The sequence below is a fragment of the Aulonocara sp. 'chitande type north' Nkhata Bay genome, linkage group LG2 (genome assembly GCF_057382095.1).
Source record: "Aulonocara sp. 'chitande type north' Nkhata Bay isolate Kocher_YH1m ecotype deep benthic linkage group LG2, A_spYH_male_GT1.1, whole genome shotgun sequence".
NCBI classification, from domain to species: domain Eukaryota; kingdom Metazoa; phylum Chordata; class Actinopteri; order Cichliformes; family Cichlidae; genus Aulonocara; species Aulonocara sp. 'chitande type north' Nkhata Bay.
In genome coordinates this window covers 10,819,141-10,835,686 of record NC_141345.1, presented here as the reverse complement: position 1 = coordinate 10,835,686, position 16,546 = coordinate 10,819,141, and the positions used below count along the sequence as shown (strand labels likewise).

General features: G+C 39.5%; 1 long non-coding RNA gene across 1 annotated transcript; it reads left to right on the top strand.

Moving 5' to 3' along the window:
• Positions 1-9,736: 9,736 nt before the first annotated feature.
• Positions 9,737-13,532, top strand: LOC147337439 (uncharacterized). Its single transcript, XR_015130861.1, has 4 exons — positions 9,737-10,505; positions 10,874-11,021; positions 11,383-11,470; positions 12,052-13,532. It is a non-coding gene; the product is annotated as an uncharacterized LOC147337439 (long non-coding RNA).
• Positions 13,533-16,546: the final 3,014 nt, after the last annotated feature.

The window sequence follows — 16,546 nt, the reverse complement described above, 5'->3', positions numbered from 1 at the left end:
GAGTTATCCGATTCAGGCAACACAATGGCGGGCAAAACAGAGTTACTCACAGTGGTGGAAAAGTCATGAAGTCCGGGATCAGAAAACTTGGGCTGAGTGTGTGACGCACAGTCACTCTCTCCCACAGGTGCAGCCCGCACAGCTGTACTGGCGCGACGCGGTGTGAACGCCGTTTTCGCCGAGAAGGGGGAGGAGACGAGCCGGGCCGCGAATCCTCCAACGGACCGGGCGGAACATCCTCCGACCCATCATACTGGAGCGGCAGCTCCGGGCGGATGCGTACGGTGGAGACGAGGAAGTCCTGGATGTGGGGGTGTAGCGCGCCGAATAGCCATGGGAGTCCGGACACCATCCTCTGTAAACGGATGGCTACGGTCTCCCGATACTCTTCTCCTGGCAGCGCTACCCACTTCACTGTGTAGATTAAATCCGCCTGGAGCTCAGCGGAGGGGTTGTGAGCTGCTGGGTCCATGTCGTGGTCGCGTTCTTCTGTCATGATCTGGCTGTGTGGCAGGCAGGAAATAGGACCCAAACGCAAACTCACGGGAAAACAGGACTGAACTGAAAATACAGCTTTATTGCTGACAAAAGATAACAGCGATACAAAATAACATGAAACTAAACTGGGAAGTACTAAGGAACGGACTTACGAGGAAACACACGGAGGGGCACAAAGTCATGAGGGAGAACGCAATACTGAACTGAGGGAGACATGCACATAAATACACAGAGGGTTAACGAGGGAAGTGGGAGCACACGGGGAACACAGCTGACACAGATAATCATAACGAGACAGGGCAGGCGTGAACACAACATGACGCATACTGACGAGACACTGTCAAAGTAAAACAGGAAGTACACAGAGGTTCAGACAGGAGGAGAGAGAGCACAGACATAACGGGCTGGGGAAAACATTAAATGAAACACGAGGGGAAACGAGGGCTCACAGATACACAGAGGGGCACACAGGGAGGGGGTAATCAAAAAAGGAACATCTTTAACAGAACCTAGGAACCACGGCATACGGAACAAAATTACAAGAAAACTGAGAATGCTGGGCCAACATGGCCCAGGACCATGGCATCCAGCTTGAAAACAAACACACTGAAGCCTTCAGTAGGGTCTTCCTTTGCTCTTGAGCACTCTCAGTCCTTGGTGGAGTGGGTGACTTTGACATTTTGCTGCATTTAGACATCTTTGCATCATATTCTGTCTGCAGATTTCTCAGCTGCCAATCCTACCTTCTGCCATATCCAAAAGATGTATTTACTGAATTTGGATCTTATGACTGAAGAGGCCACTGAAGTCCACTGAACTGCTGTTCATGAGCTGAGAGAACAGTTGGTTTGTGACATGGTGCAATATTCTGCTGCATTAGAAAATGGTTCACTTATGGCCATAAAGGGAAGAGATCCCCACATATTTGGGTTCCACTTGCTGGAGTGGCAGTATTTATTTAAGCATGAACCTGCTGAATAGCACCATTTATAAGATGCATATTTGCAATTATTTGCTCAACACTCTGTGACAAATAACAGAGCAATACAATCAATTGCTTTTCCAATGATTTCCTTGTCCCGTGATTAAATACACTCTTGGACTTCAACTGGTAGTCTTTGTTCTGCTATGTTGCCTTGGTGAGTTTGGCATAACAGCCCATGAACCAGTTCTCTAACTGATGCAGGTTTGGGGTAAACTTTTACTTATAGTTGATGTTGAGTGGAGACGAGCTGCTGTTCAAAACAGTGGAGTGTGATTCTGTCAAGCCACAGGATGAGAAACAAACTGCTGATGAAAAACTGTTAGATCACCAGCCGAAGCAGACTGGATTGTTGGCATAATGTTTGACTCCTTGGATTCATGCTAACACAAATGTTGACATCCATCCATTCGCTTCCGCTTATCCTTTTCAGGGTCGCGGGGGGCGCTGGAGCCTATCCCAGCTGTCATAGGGCGAAAGGCCGGGTACACCCTGGACAGTTCGCCAGTCTGTCGCAGGGCTAACACATAGGGACAGACAACCATTCACACTCACATTCACTCGCATATTCACACCTAGTGGCAATTTGGATTATCCAATTAGCCTATCCCTACAAGCTGCATGTCTTTGGATGGTGGGAGGAAGCCAGAGTACCCGGAGAGAACCCACGCAAACACGGGGAGAACATGCAAACTCCACACAGAAAGACCCCGGCCTGATGGTGGGATTGAACTCAGGACCTTCTTGCTGTGCGGCAACAGTGCTAACCACCGTGCCACCGTGCTGCCCCAAATGTTGACATAATCATATTTAATCTTTCTGTCTAATCAGATCAAACCGTTTCCTCAGACTTTAACTATCCTTTTATCTTCAGGAAAGCTGTAAATAGTATTTACCACACTGGCAGCTCCAATCAGTCTGTCATGTTCCTCTGACCATTACAGATGATGAATAGAGCTCCTGGGATTTCAGAGCTACTCAAATCAGCCAAGTGACTTAGATGTTTGTTTGTTTGTTTTTTTTGTTTTTGTTTTTTGCATATGTAGGTTTCCTCACTTACATCTGCAAAACTGTCTGTTCATACTTTCACATGATTGGCTGATTTAAACACAAGTAGGGAGGTATACAAGTGTTTCCATCAAAGTGCTCAATTAACATGAATTCCCCACGAATAACGCCATTGCACTTAAAGACTAAAGTTTGATCTTTTATAAAGTTGTTCAGCTTTAATAATAGCTTTAATAATTATTTCCTATCACGTCTCTGAACAGTAGACTTTAGTCAGCATACAGACAAAACCCAAACTTCATCCATTGCTAAGCTACACTTTAGTTTCCTCAAAGCAGACTTTTGATTATTGCATAACAGAGGCTATTGCCAGTGCTTTTCATATATGTGTGTTTGCAGCTGTGCACAATGAAAATAAAGTACCTTACTGTACCTTTAGAGGTACAGAGTCTCACAGGTAAAAGATACCAGACACAGATAACAGACCCATTTCTGTAATATATCCATATACCTATATTATTGCTAATATATATTTTGTAATATATCTATATCATGGCTAAAGCACTTCTGGATGAGTGCAAACTGCATTTTGTTGCCTTGTACTTGTGACAAGTGCAATGACAATAAAGTCGAATTCTATTCTATTCTATTCTATACCAGGAGGACACAGATCCAGCCTCAGGGGGTTCACAAGCACAATGTAGTCCTCTTACCAGTCCCAAGACTAGATGAATGGGAGGTTTGCGTCAGGAAGGGCATCTGATATAAAATCTGTGCCAGATTAATATCCTGTGGTGACCCTTGGGAGAAAAAACTGCAGCTGAAAGTACCCATCTCATAAACTCCTCACATCCACCAGATCACCACTGATCCCGCTAAGGTTAAGGGTAGGTTAGCTTTTGTTTCAGCCACATACTAAAGTCTTATGAATTACGGTACACACAATTAACTCAAGGTACCATAATTAGCCTTAGGGGGGACATTCATGAACATTACACTTATAGGGACAAAAATTGACTTTTATTGTATCCCTACATTAAGTACACTAAGTGTACATGCATGTCAAAACAAAGTGGGAAAATACAGAGCTTTTAAACTCTTTGACTCTAAACTGCTTTGACTTCCTTAAGGCAGGGATTGTCAGTTTATATAGGACTTTGAGTATATAGATATTCTGGCAGGCGTGGGTGGATTAAGACAGCAAAGCAGAAGATTTGATGAGAGGAGAAAGTTGAAGTGAGTACATTAGAAATGCCGAGTGATGAACAAAACACATTTGCCTTCCACCAGTACCCCTGCTGCTCATTTCTGTTAAAACTGTACAATTGTACTTCCTTCTTTTGGACCACTTTTCTTTTTCCCTTTTCATCAGTTTTTCTGTTGCTTGCTACAGTTCCACTTACTATCCTCTACCATTACTCTAAGGCATTAGCTTTAAAGGATGGATGGATGGATGGGAGGGCAGATTCTTTCTGTTCATGCTGAGGCCACTGTTAGACTCTTGCTCTCACTGCAGTGCTGTTTCACAGCAGGAAAGGAATGTAATGTGCTTTGATCTCCTTTTTTCCATTTCTCACCCTCTCTTGTTGATACTCTCTAAGTATAGATTGGCTCTGTAAAAAATAATCCTAGGGTTTTCCCTTCAACCTCAGTCTATCTGCTTTATAAACTTTCTTCCCATGCGATCTCTTCATCCATCACAATCTCCCTCTAATATGATTCCCCCTCTTTTCTTTATCTCTTCTTACAACTGCAGCACATCACCACAGACTGGGATGCACACTTTAAAAGACCCAAGGAAGAATTTCCAGTATTGACTTCGGTCCACCATCATTTTCCCTCTCTTCCTCTACAACCATCCACCCCTTAATAGTCCTAACCTTTGGGCTTGTAAAGGTCAGCATCCATATTGCAGGTGCTGCTGATGCTATCAGGGGGTTCCTGGTGCTGCAGCATCAGTGGTGTGTGTTTGTGTAAATTTTGAAATGATTTCTAGAATATACTTGTGATGACTTGTGCTCAGTGGCTAACATTAAATTGATCATACAAAGGGGTAGGCTGCTTTAAAATGGCATACCACGTAATTTGCACTAAAGCAAGATGAACTATAAATGTGTTGTATAGCATGTACGTTGTCATTAACAAATTTGTCAATTTCTCCCCACCACCACATTTAGTTCATAAGAATAGTTTTTGAAATTATACTATTAATATAAACAACTTATTATACATGCAGTACATGTATGCCCTGGATGGATGGAAGGATGTAGTGTTTAAATAAACACCAACCCTATTTTCTCACTCTAAAACATGGGATGCTGTTGTTCATGTATACTACCTTCACCCCACAAACGCGTGCATTAAACATTTTAGCTAATCAAATGATATTCTTTTCTTCTTTTTTTTTTCAAAGTCAGAGTGCAACTCATGTAGAGTGTCAAAGAAGGTCTAGCAATGCTGGGTTTTGTTAATGCCCTGGAACAGCATCCTTCACTCTTCTTTTCATTCATGCGCTACACTGAGGCCAGGCTGGAAGCTGATCCTGTGGAGAACATCTGCCATATGCAGTTCAGTTCACCTGGCAGAATTCAGGCCTCAAGAGGAGACTAAAGTACTAAGCTACTGACAAGACTGTCTGCTTTATGGTGGAGATATTACATTTGGTTGAAACTGAAGAAATGAGCATTTGTATGATAGCAACTAATTATAATGGCATTTTGTCAATGTATTCTCGTCAAATATATATATATATATATATATATATATATATATATATATATATATATATATATATATTAACCCTTGGATGCACAACCTACCAATACCTACACTCTTCCACGAGTGGGGTCATAAATGACCCCAAATAGAAATAATGCATTTTGCTACAAACTTGGTTGTTATTCTTCAAAATCTTTAAAACAAAGAGTTGTAACATTCTCATATTTGAGGTATTCCTCATAAAACATGTTTGTGACATGAGGCACTTTGCATTTTTATTTATTTTTTCATTAATTTTAAGAAATTGCAGTTTTTCTATCGCTTGTATCACTTTTGTATGCTTGCTCTGCATATACTGCAGAAGCTGGGTCTTCCCTCTGAAAGGCACAAGTTGTTCATCCACTGTAACGCAATCACTAGGGATGAATTTCTGCCTGCAGTTGACCAGGAACAGGCCCCATATGTAGCAGAAAGCTGCCATGTGGTTTGTTTTCAGTCGGTAGGCTCTGGTCCTCTTGTCATCAAAGTGCAAGAAACGGTCAATATCTTAAAATCTTTGAATTGACATAGTGGCCTTGTACAATGGGTTATGCAGAGGACTCCCAAAAAACTTGTACATCCCAGTTCTTCTCACTTCCTGCAAAAATGGTCAATCAAATGAAGGCCAGGAGCTTTTGTTTGATTACATTTTCCCACTCTTTTCCCCTGTCTGTGGCTACTCTTATTGCCTTATGTTTGTGCATGTCAGCACCTCTTCTGTTATATTATCAGACATGAACATCTTCCATGCATTTACTGGGGAGAAAGTACTAAACCCAGGTGCAAGCCCTGGCTGACTAATTCAGAATATTGTGGCCAGAGCAGTAAGAGGGGCTCATTCTGTTAGACTCAATATCCATTTCCTCTTCAGAGGACTCCTCTGTATCTGACTAGTCTTGTTCGGGGGGATGGGGGTGACAATAGTCTGGGTCCTCTATATCTGAGATGTCAAATTCTGAGTCAATGCCTCCGATGGGCTCTTCATCCCATCCGTCCTGGATCATTTGTAGGGCAAGGTTCACAGCTGGCCTCATAGCAGCCATGTTACTTTAAATATTAAAAAAAAAAAACATCAGAAAGTACAATGTTTGAAATGCACAGAAAACTATAAACAGGGCTGCACATAAATAGTCCGCAGGTGCGCATTTGCTGTCAAAATAAAAGACGCGCACCAGATAAGAAGTTGGAATGTTCGTTTGTGTACATTAGATGTTCTGGAGGAGGACAGACATTTGTTCAGAACTCTTAAAGATGTCGAAGAAGCAAGCTCCGTAAGCAATTACTTTGGTATTCCTCCACCGCAAAAGAAGCGCGTATTCTCTGAATTTCCGGGAATACTTTTATTTTGACAGCACACCTGAAGACCACTTATGTGCAGCCCTGACTTTAAATCGTGTATGTTACTGTGTAAAAATTAATTCTTGATCCATCAGAAGTGTAAGTGGGACAGTCAGAGTTGCTAAGAATGAAAGTTTCATAGAAAATTCCATAGGAACTGCTTGGGGTCATTTTTGACCCCACTTGTGGAAGGGTGGGGTAGTGATACAAAAACTGCATTTTTTAAAAATTAATGAAAAAATAAATAAAAATGCAAATGGCCTCATGTTACAAACATATTTTATGAGGAATACCTGGAATATGAATATATTACAACTCTGCATTTTAAAGATTTTGAAGAAAAACAACCCATGGGGTCATTTTTGACCCCACGTGTGCATCTAAGGGTTAAAAAAAACGTTTCTTTTTACATCCCCAGACAAAAATGGAAATATGTCTTTTGAAGGCATCCTCATGTTTGCAACCACACTGAGGGGAAAATCTTTAAAAGATTAACAGCTGGTGATTCTAAGTCCAGCCATCTTTTTGAGTGATACCTAATTTTCGCCTGCAGTGGACCAGTTGACTGGTTGAGAGATCTCACTCTGTCTTCCCAAGTTTGTTAAATGAACCTCAAGATTGTCATCCCCACATCAACTGTGCTGGGATGTCAGTGTGTCATTAAACCGGTGCAAGACTTACTCAGACACTTGGAATCCACACTCTGTTCCACTATACTGTAGTCATATCTATGGCCTTCTGAGAAATATCGCTAGCTTTGTGTTAGTCTGCTGTCTGTCCAGATGGTTGCAAAGAGTAGTGTAAAGTAGTGTCCTCCCAAGACACACACTAAAATCAGCTGACTGCAGTGTGCAGAAAGAAAAAGGCATGTTTGTTTATTTGTTCTTCTATTTTATACACCCATTTTGCATATAACTCAAGTGTTCAGCTATGACTGAATGACTGAATTCTTCAGTGATACATGTAGATGTCACTGGTAAATCTGAAAGTTGTATGAAATTTGTGGTTGGGGCCACTGGATATAATCCATGAGTTTGAGTTGTCAGCCATCAGAAAGGTGATTATGATAGGTAAATCTGGTTGAACTGTTAAAAAAGTCCTTCATTTCTCTCACTGTTGGACTGTTTCCATCATTTGGATTCAGAGATGACAAGAACATGGTGTTGATAGGTAGAATCATTAAATGTGAAGGTGCAAGTTCAGAGCCTATTATCACTATGAAACTTTCAGGGCTTTAAAGACCTTTGCAAGCTCCTCTGCTGCTCATGCATTGGCCTCAGGCATAAACAATATCTTTGCTCTTGAGATCTGTTGCTGTATCTGTCAGTAAAAGCAGATTTATGTTTCATTATCGTGTAACTTGAATGCCAGTCAATGACAATGCTGTGAATGAGTGAATATTTTTTGAACCTTCATCTTCTTGTTTTTTTTTTTTTAGAATATATTCAGCAAACCCAGATACTTTGTGATTCTTCTGAGTAACAGCATGTGCAAAGCATACTATCTCCATGGACTTTTTTGGCATTATCGGTTAAGAGTAATATTGTTTTTGTTTTTTCTTTATTTTTTGGCTTCTCTAATTTCTTTCTTGTGAGAGTTTGTGAGACAGCATTTAGAAACTCTCTGTAGCCCTCGATAATTGCCCATGTGTTAAGCTGATGCAGTTGCTATTTCCGAAATAAGTGCATGTTACAGGTATTTGTACCAAAAATGCATTGCAAAAATAAAGAAAGGCAGTCTGTAGCAGGCCTATAATAAATAATCATGTGTTCAGTGAAAAAAAATCTATATAACTCATTGCAATTGCAAGAAAGTGTCCTGAAAGTAGCTGAAGTGACTAAACTAAATGAGTTAAATAAAACTATTGGAGCTGATTGATGATTTATTGAGGGAAACTATTCAAAAGTCAGTGCAAAACTTTGAAAACAGTCTCTTTTTAAATGAAACTGTCACGGTCCCCGTGTGTCTCTGGTTGGCCCACGCTGGCTACAGGTTTTGTTGTTGTTGTTAGTTTTTGTTTTTGTCTCTCCTCCTCCTCTCTGCCTGGGTGGAGCTCGTTACGGGCTCTCGCTCTTGGCCCACGCACCTGTGTGATTGTGTCCACCTGCTGCTGATCTGGCTGATTTCCCCAGCTGCTATTTAAGGCAGTGGCACTGAGCAGCTCACCGCTTGAATGTTGAACCTCCTGAGTTCGTGCTCTCGGCATTTTCAAAAAGAATCCCTTGTATGTATTTTTCTGTGGAACTAACCTTAACTTCTGTGTGTAGATATCCCTCTTCTGGACCAAATCACGGGACCTGCCCAAGTGTGGCAGCGTGTGTGGAGTTTTGGAGCGAGTGCGGCTGAAGAGGAGTGCGTGTGTGCGGAGGAGCTGTGGCGGTGATTGTGTGGAAGAGGAAGCGTGTGTGTGGATTCCCCCCCCCCCCCTTCTCTCCCTGGAGCCCTGGACCCCCCTCCCAACTCACTGTACATATATATAGCACTAAGGTGATCCCTGTTGTGAATAAATCTCCTTTTGTTCTCTGCGAAAGAACTGTCTGTGCGTGAGTCCGTTCAGTAGCCATGACAGAAACAGTTTTTGATTAGAAACGTTTTGATTAAAAAGTCTCACAGAGAACCCCAGACCTCGGGGTTCCCCCAGGTACCTCCTCTAACTTTTCCGGTGGAAACCCAGGGTCTTCTCATGGCAGCCAAAATATGTATTCTCTCAAGTGTGTCCTGGGTCTACCCCTGGGTCTCATCCTGGTGGGACATGCCCAGTCACTACAAAAAGCTTGCGACCATAGGTGAGGGTAGGGTCGTAGATCAACAGGCAAATCGACAGCTTCACTTTTCTGCTATTTTCTCTCTTCACCATGATGGACTGGCCCAGCATCCACATCACTGCAGCCCCGATCCATCTGTCAATCTCCCGCTCCCCTCTCACCCTCATAATGGGTGTCAAAGAACAGCCGTGATAGCTCATGCAACATCTACTAACATATGAACAAAAGCAACAGGCTAAATCCACAAAGAGCTGTAAACCTCTGAAAAATGTATTGCTGCTAAAAAATGCACATCATAAAATATATAAATTGAATCAAGTTCTTTTGAGGCAAATACATTTTCTTCTGCTGCTCAACTGCACAAGATCTCAGTGTTGCCCCACACTGAAAAAAAGGGACTGGCCATCTCTTGGATTTATGTAAGCATCTTGCATGTATTTAACACAATTGCCTCATGTTTTAAAGATAAATGTAACTATATAGTGTAAAAACTACATGATATGCAGAAAGGGTGTATTAAATTGTTTATATCATGTTCAGGTGAAGTAAGTCAATAAGATAGCAACGTTAAATCTCGTGAAACCACGCGTGATTTCATCTCGCGGGCTTTGGATCGTGGTTTAAAAAATGCATCCATCTCAGTCAAGTCGAGCAGCCAACTCTACGTTTTTTGGTATGTCTTGATTTTTTGAATTAATATTTACCATATTTCAGCCAAATGTAGTTAAACGTCTAAAGTGCCGCCATGTAACATGCTAAAAAAGAGCCGTTAGCTTATTTGCTGTTTTATCTGTTATCAAAGAATTGGCGCTTTTTCATTTGAATTTATCTTTGGCACAAGAGCCGTAATATCACATTAAACCTAATTACAAGGCACTCATAACATAATTTGGTTTTCTGTGTGAATAGATTTGTCAACTGACTCTTCAGTTACATTGTGTATTTACTGCACCGTGGTGTTAGTGAGATTTTGGACATTGAACAGCTTTAGCTAATATCATCAGCGGCATTATGCTAGCTTACATCCCTACCCCTCCTGCCCTCACCTGCTGTCCTTTTGTTTTTGTTTTTGTTTTTGTTGATGCACATTGAGAGACCACATCTATTCTGCATTTCACCAGGAGTCAGCTGATGGATTGTGGGTTCAAGGTGTTATGGTAAGAAAGTATATTCTATTTTCGCTTAAGGTTTCTGTAACTTAATTATAATAGGTTTTTTATAATTATTAGGTGCATGCATACTCAAATAGACCACCCTATTAATACAACTGAGAAATCCAAAATCTGCCATAGGTTTAACTTATACCTGTATGTATTGTCAGAAAGGTGATTACTGGACTCACATTAATGCACACTTGAACTAAAATGAGGTTGTAACTTGTGGGTTCTTGGGTTGCAAATCAGAAATAAACATTTTTTTAATCCCATAAGATCTGGAAACACAGTTTTTATTCAACAAAACATTACTGATTATTAACCAAGCACAGTGCCTGCTGTTATTTCAAAATAATTTTATGTCATTTCAGATGAAATGCAGCATTCCAGTGCATCCCAACCATGCCTTTACAGGTTTCTGACGGAGCTGAGTTTCTCTCTGACAGTCTGCTGAAAGTGTTTGCAAAGTGATCGGGGGAACAGGGCACAAAGCTAAAGGATGTAGCTGCCATGATGACAGTAAGAACTTTAAAATTCTTTAACTACAAAGTGTATATGTATTGCATTAGGTCAGTAAAAGATTTTTATGCTGCATCCATTGAAACAGTCAACTATTACCTGTGAGTACTGATTCCACCGAAAGGATGCCATAATTTTCGTCATGCATTTACTGGCCCACTGAGAAAAATTGATCTTTTTAAAAAAATAAATGTTCTGGAAACTATATATCCATAAAGTGGATGTCAAACAGGAACTTTTGATATTGCTTTGTAGATGCTGGTGTTGCATGTTGACTGGTTTAAGTTTTGGTCTGGGATCATTTTCTTCTGTGCTACTGAAAAGTTCACAAATCTCTGTTTTCTTTGTTATAATACTTTAGGATGACATTAATGCTCAAAGGGAGTCTCATCAAAGTGCTCCACATCTGTGTGAAAGACAATTGCAACATCTTGGTGCAGGAGTTCATGGTGAGTGTTTTATGAGTAGATTGTGGCTTTGCAACATTTAAAAATGCATTTAGTTATCCACTTGATCCTCATTGGACCAGTTAGGACCAGTAGTCCTCTTTAATAATTTGAAGTTCACATGAGGCCTGGTAGTGAACTCAGCCGCCGGCCCTTGAGGCCCCACCCCTGTATTAGGGGTCACATCAGTGTGAAAAAACTTTAAATTTGTCATTCTAGTGAACAAAGGAAAATCCCACCAATATTTACATTAGCTTTTGTTTGAAAAAAAAAAAGACCAACAGCTAACCAAATTGTGGGGCTGAAAGTCTAAATTCTAACATCTTCTGAGTGACAAAACCTGGATTTCTGATGGGCCAGTGTCTTTCTAAGAAAAACTAATGTAAAGCATTTGAAATTATGTTTTTCACCCTCTCTTAGAAACTCTGTTAGACCATGAATGGCAGCATGGCAGGCCACTCTTTGGCTATAGCTATTTACTATGTTGCTTGCATTGGTTTAAATTACTCTAACATTAGAACTGGTAGATTCAAAAGAGATGAGTTTAAAAAGGAATCTTAAAGAAATGTTTTGTTTTTAACCAGGACTTGACTGAGGCCACTGCACAGATTGAGAAAACCACAATGAACATCTGTCTCCAGAGGATGCACCAGGCAATGACTTTTCTGACGTTGGCATCATCATCGAGGGTATAGTAGTTCTTCAAGATCTGGATAACGTGACCTTTGCAGTAGCCATGCTGTTTGGACCTTTTTTATTCCTTCAATATGAGTTACCCATCACAACTCTGCTACACTTTTGAGGTGATTCAAAGGGTGGTAATGGAGTTGGAAGCAACTCAGCTCTCAAGAAAAGCTCACAACTAAGACAAAACTGCTCCTGCAACGAAGCTCACTGTTATGCATGTGAGGTGACCAGCTCTAGGTGAGAAGACATTTAAATCTCACACTTGTTCTGCTGCATTTTTGAAGCTCAATTCCAGGAACAGATCGCAGGGTTCATTTTTATATACACTGCAACTGCCATGAGGACGAGCCGTTTTTTTGTTGTTGTTGTTGTTTGTTTTTCCTTTTGCTCTGTACAAGTTCTCTGTCTGTTTGGCAGCATTTTTAAATTTCTCTTTGTATTTTTTCTTTCTTTTACTAGTGAAGAGATGTAGCATGAACAGTTATGCAGTCTAAATATCCCATATGGGCCGTGTGAAATGGTATTTTCAGTTTCATTCAGTTGAAGTAAGGAACGTTGAATATTTCTAAGCTTGCTGTTTTGAACCAAGATGTCACAGTATGATCAGTGCCGTAATTTTTGACAGTCACTGTATCAATGTTATTTTTGCATCTCTTGAATAAAGGTTTTGACCTGCAAGTGCTAATTTCTTTAGTTATTGGGGTAAAATGGGTAATGTTAATAGGAAGGTGTTTGCCAATTCAGTAACCTAATTTAATGTTAATGGAAACTAACATTACCTCAAATTGTTTAGTTATAATTGTTGTTTAACTGAATCTTGACGTCAGAGGCCTTAAATAGAATGTTTTGATTTGTTCTTTCCCAACATTTTTCAAAAGAAAGAGTCTAATTTCTTTGCTGTGATTGATTCCAGAGAACACGGAAGAACTGACATTATTTAACTGTTGGTTTATATAGATTCAGTAGTGGAGTAATGTCAGTTTAATTCTTTACCTACTGTCAATGCAGTGAAATTAGACATTTTGTTTTGAAAGGTTACTGGTGGATGCCAGCAACCATCTTGGAAGAGAACAATATAATCTGTTATAAGGCCTCCATTTGAAAATTGTGTATTTGATACTAGAATATAATAGCAAAATGTAATTTGAAGATAACATGTAGTATTTAAGGGACCAAGTAGTATTGGGTAAAAGTTATTGAATGGTGTTGGGATAAAGTGAGAAAATTGTGAAGGATTAAAATATTTCAAGAGCTCAAATTACTTCATCAAAACATGTTTAAGTCACATTTTATCAACACAAATTGCACAGGTTTATTGAACATGAATAAATTGTGTTAATTTAACTCAGTTGTTTAAGTTGCTGCCAAAGCAAAACATCTGTGTGCAACAAATGTCCACCATTGAATTAAGTAAATCCAACAACATATTTTTTTCAGTGCACCTGCCAAATGGGGACTCTGAATGACCTATTAAATAAAAGTGTAATATCTTTGACACCTAGCGATACAAACGAGGATTTTACCAGCACAAACCGATACAAACGGAGCACTAGCCACCCAGTATACTTGATTTTATTTTTGGGGGCAAGTGGGTCACGTTCACAGACTGGGCTGCTCCGGTATATAATGGTAAACGTGCTCACAGGAACAGATTTATGAAATGAGTAATAGAAATTTTGGAGCATTTGAAATTTAACTTGTATTATTAATACATTTTAAAAGAAACAGGATTGTTCTTAAGTTTAGACCATCTCTGTGCTACCCCTTTGCATGTGTCTCACTGTACACGATTAATTTTTTCTGTTTTTCTTTTTCTCTCAGGTTGCTGGTTGTGGAATTTGGAGCTGCGGAGATTTGAGCTGTGCTCCAAAAGTGCATGTTGAAGGTACCTAATGCTTTCATATTATTTACTTTTTCCTTAATACGCAATTTTACATTTTGAATTCTCTTATTTGGTCTTTTAGGTTATCACCACAGTTCCACTGCTGTCCACATTCATGAGCAGTCTTGACCAGTACTCTGACCAGTTGATGAAGATTCTACGAAAAAAAGGAGGGGAAACAGCGCGGCGGATGACAGCAGCATTGTCTGCAATTTCACAGGTATTCTGTCTTGTTATGTTCTGTAACTAATAGATTAGTTGCAGGTTGATCTCAGGTCTGGTTATTAACCTGTATTTTTAACTTTCTTGGGTCATTTTATGCTTGTTCTCTCCTGCGTTATACTTCTCATCTCGCTTTTGGCTTATATTCTGGACTTGGTCCTGACACAAAGCAGAACTAAGTAACTCATGCCCCTAGAGGCCATAAGTGCCGTTGCTGGCATTGTAGCTTTTTTCTTTTCTTTTTTTTGTTACTCATTAATTGTCCAAAGGAATAATTAGCTACACTGAGAAAAGACAAAGGCAGACAACATTTCACATTTCGCCACAACTCAGTGACACAGTAGATTATTTTTTTCACTCAAACTTGGTATAAATACTGCAAATGTGGTGGTAGCCCGCATACCTCATATTAACGCGACAGTGTGTAGTTTTTTGTCATTAATTTTTGGAAATCTCTATCAAAATGTTTTTGATTCCTTTGAACAGTACTCCTATGCAACAACACTTATCTTCCTTTTTTCGGGTGGTACACCACGCTAAAGCTGCATTTTCCACGACCCAATGTATCGCAATCAGTGTAATTGGACTCATAACTTATAATCTTTATGGGAATGAATTGGTAAGCTTCTCATTCTCTAACACAAAAAACTACTTGCTTGCAAAAAGCATGTTTAAAATTACTTAAACAATTATGAATTGGTTAAAAAACAATAAAAATTGACTTAAGTTCTGTGGGGGTCTCTAAAAACTTCAAAAAAGTAATTGCGCTGCATGTGTTGTTGTTTAGAGTTCCCGAATCAAAGTGAAGCGTGAATGCATCCTTAAAGCTGTGATTATATACCTGAATGAGAACCCTGAAAATCTCATCAAAGAGTACATGGTAAGTTTATTTTTAAAGGGATATTCCACCCCTCAGTAAAATTTTGACTGTCATAATTCCCAGAGTTTTGTAAGTTGAAAATTTTATTTTCTAAACAAACCCAGGCATTCTCCTGTTCTGGCAGCAATCAGTTTTCTTTAAATTAGCTTACAACAATAAAGTGCATGGGAAATACTAGGATTTTGTTTCCATTCACTTACATTGTTTTATGCGAGACTAAAGAAAATGACCCTGGTCAGCAGAATATTGATAATATTATTAATGCATACTCCTTCTGCCCTCTGTCCATGTTTCATGTATCTTCTTCTTGGTCTTTATTTGGTGATAGTCTTAAATCCACATTTTTCTTTGGTCTGTTCTCCTCAATCTCATTCAGGGATATGTGTAATTAAGATAGTGTGGACCATTTTAACTAAAATTGAGTGAATAGATAGATGATGCAAGGACCAAAATACAACGGATTTAAAATATTTCTGTCCTTTTCAGGATTTCAACGTGATGGAAGCTGAAGAGCTTGAGAGGATGGATTTGGCGTGTTTATAAAATAATCCATGAAGGAGCACAGCCTGATTACTCCCTTGAAGATGTTGGCATCATTATCGAGAGATGCACAGTCTTGCAGGATCTTCACGATGTGGCGAGCGGGTGTGCACTTTTGTTTGGGCTAATTTACTGCCTCAATCTGAGTTACCCAAAGCCACTTCGCTACACATTTGAGTTCTTCCAGAAGGTGCTCATGGGACTGGAAGACAAAAAACTGTCTAACAAAATACAAGTGCTGAAGAACAAACTCTGCCAAAAGGAGACGCAATGACTCTTCTAGATTGAAATGTCTCCCAAAATAAGTGCTCTGTTTTACTATTTAAAAGTTTATAAATATATATATGTTGATCCTTGTTTGTAAATATTTTGTCATAGTTTTTAATATTTAGGAGATTTACTCTTTTGATTGTGGAAAAGAAAACATAATTCAGAAACTGAGTTTTTGGAACTGAGGACAAAATTACGCAGATGGATATATTTTCTTGTTTCACAACATTTTCTTCAGTTTGAGTAGCTGTGGTAATTCTGCAGACTGTAGCCATTGCAGACCTACAACTGTAGATCCTGAAATCATCCTACTCCTCACTACACTGTCACTTAGTTGAAACTGGAAAGTTGTTTCAGATGTTTACATTTTATTTTACACACTTCATTTAATGTTGCATTATGCAGTGTTGTTTCCCTGTTTAAGCTTTGCCTCATTGAAGGCTTTTGTTCAAGTTGTTAAAGCAACAAAATTTTTTTTTTTTTTTTTTTTTTTTGTATTTACACTTCATATTAGTTCTCGTGTACCAGGTTTCCATTGTAGGTCAAGGATCTTGAGTGTTATAAATGTTAAAGTGTATGTGCAAACAAATGTGAAAAG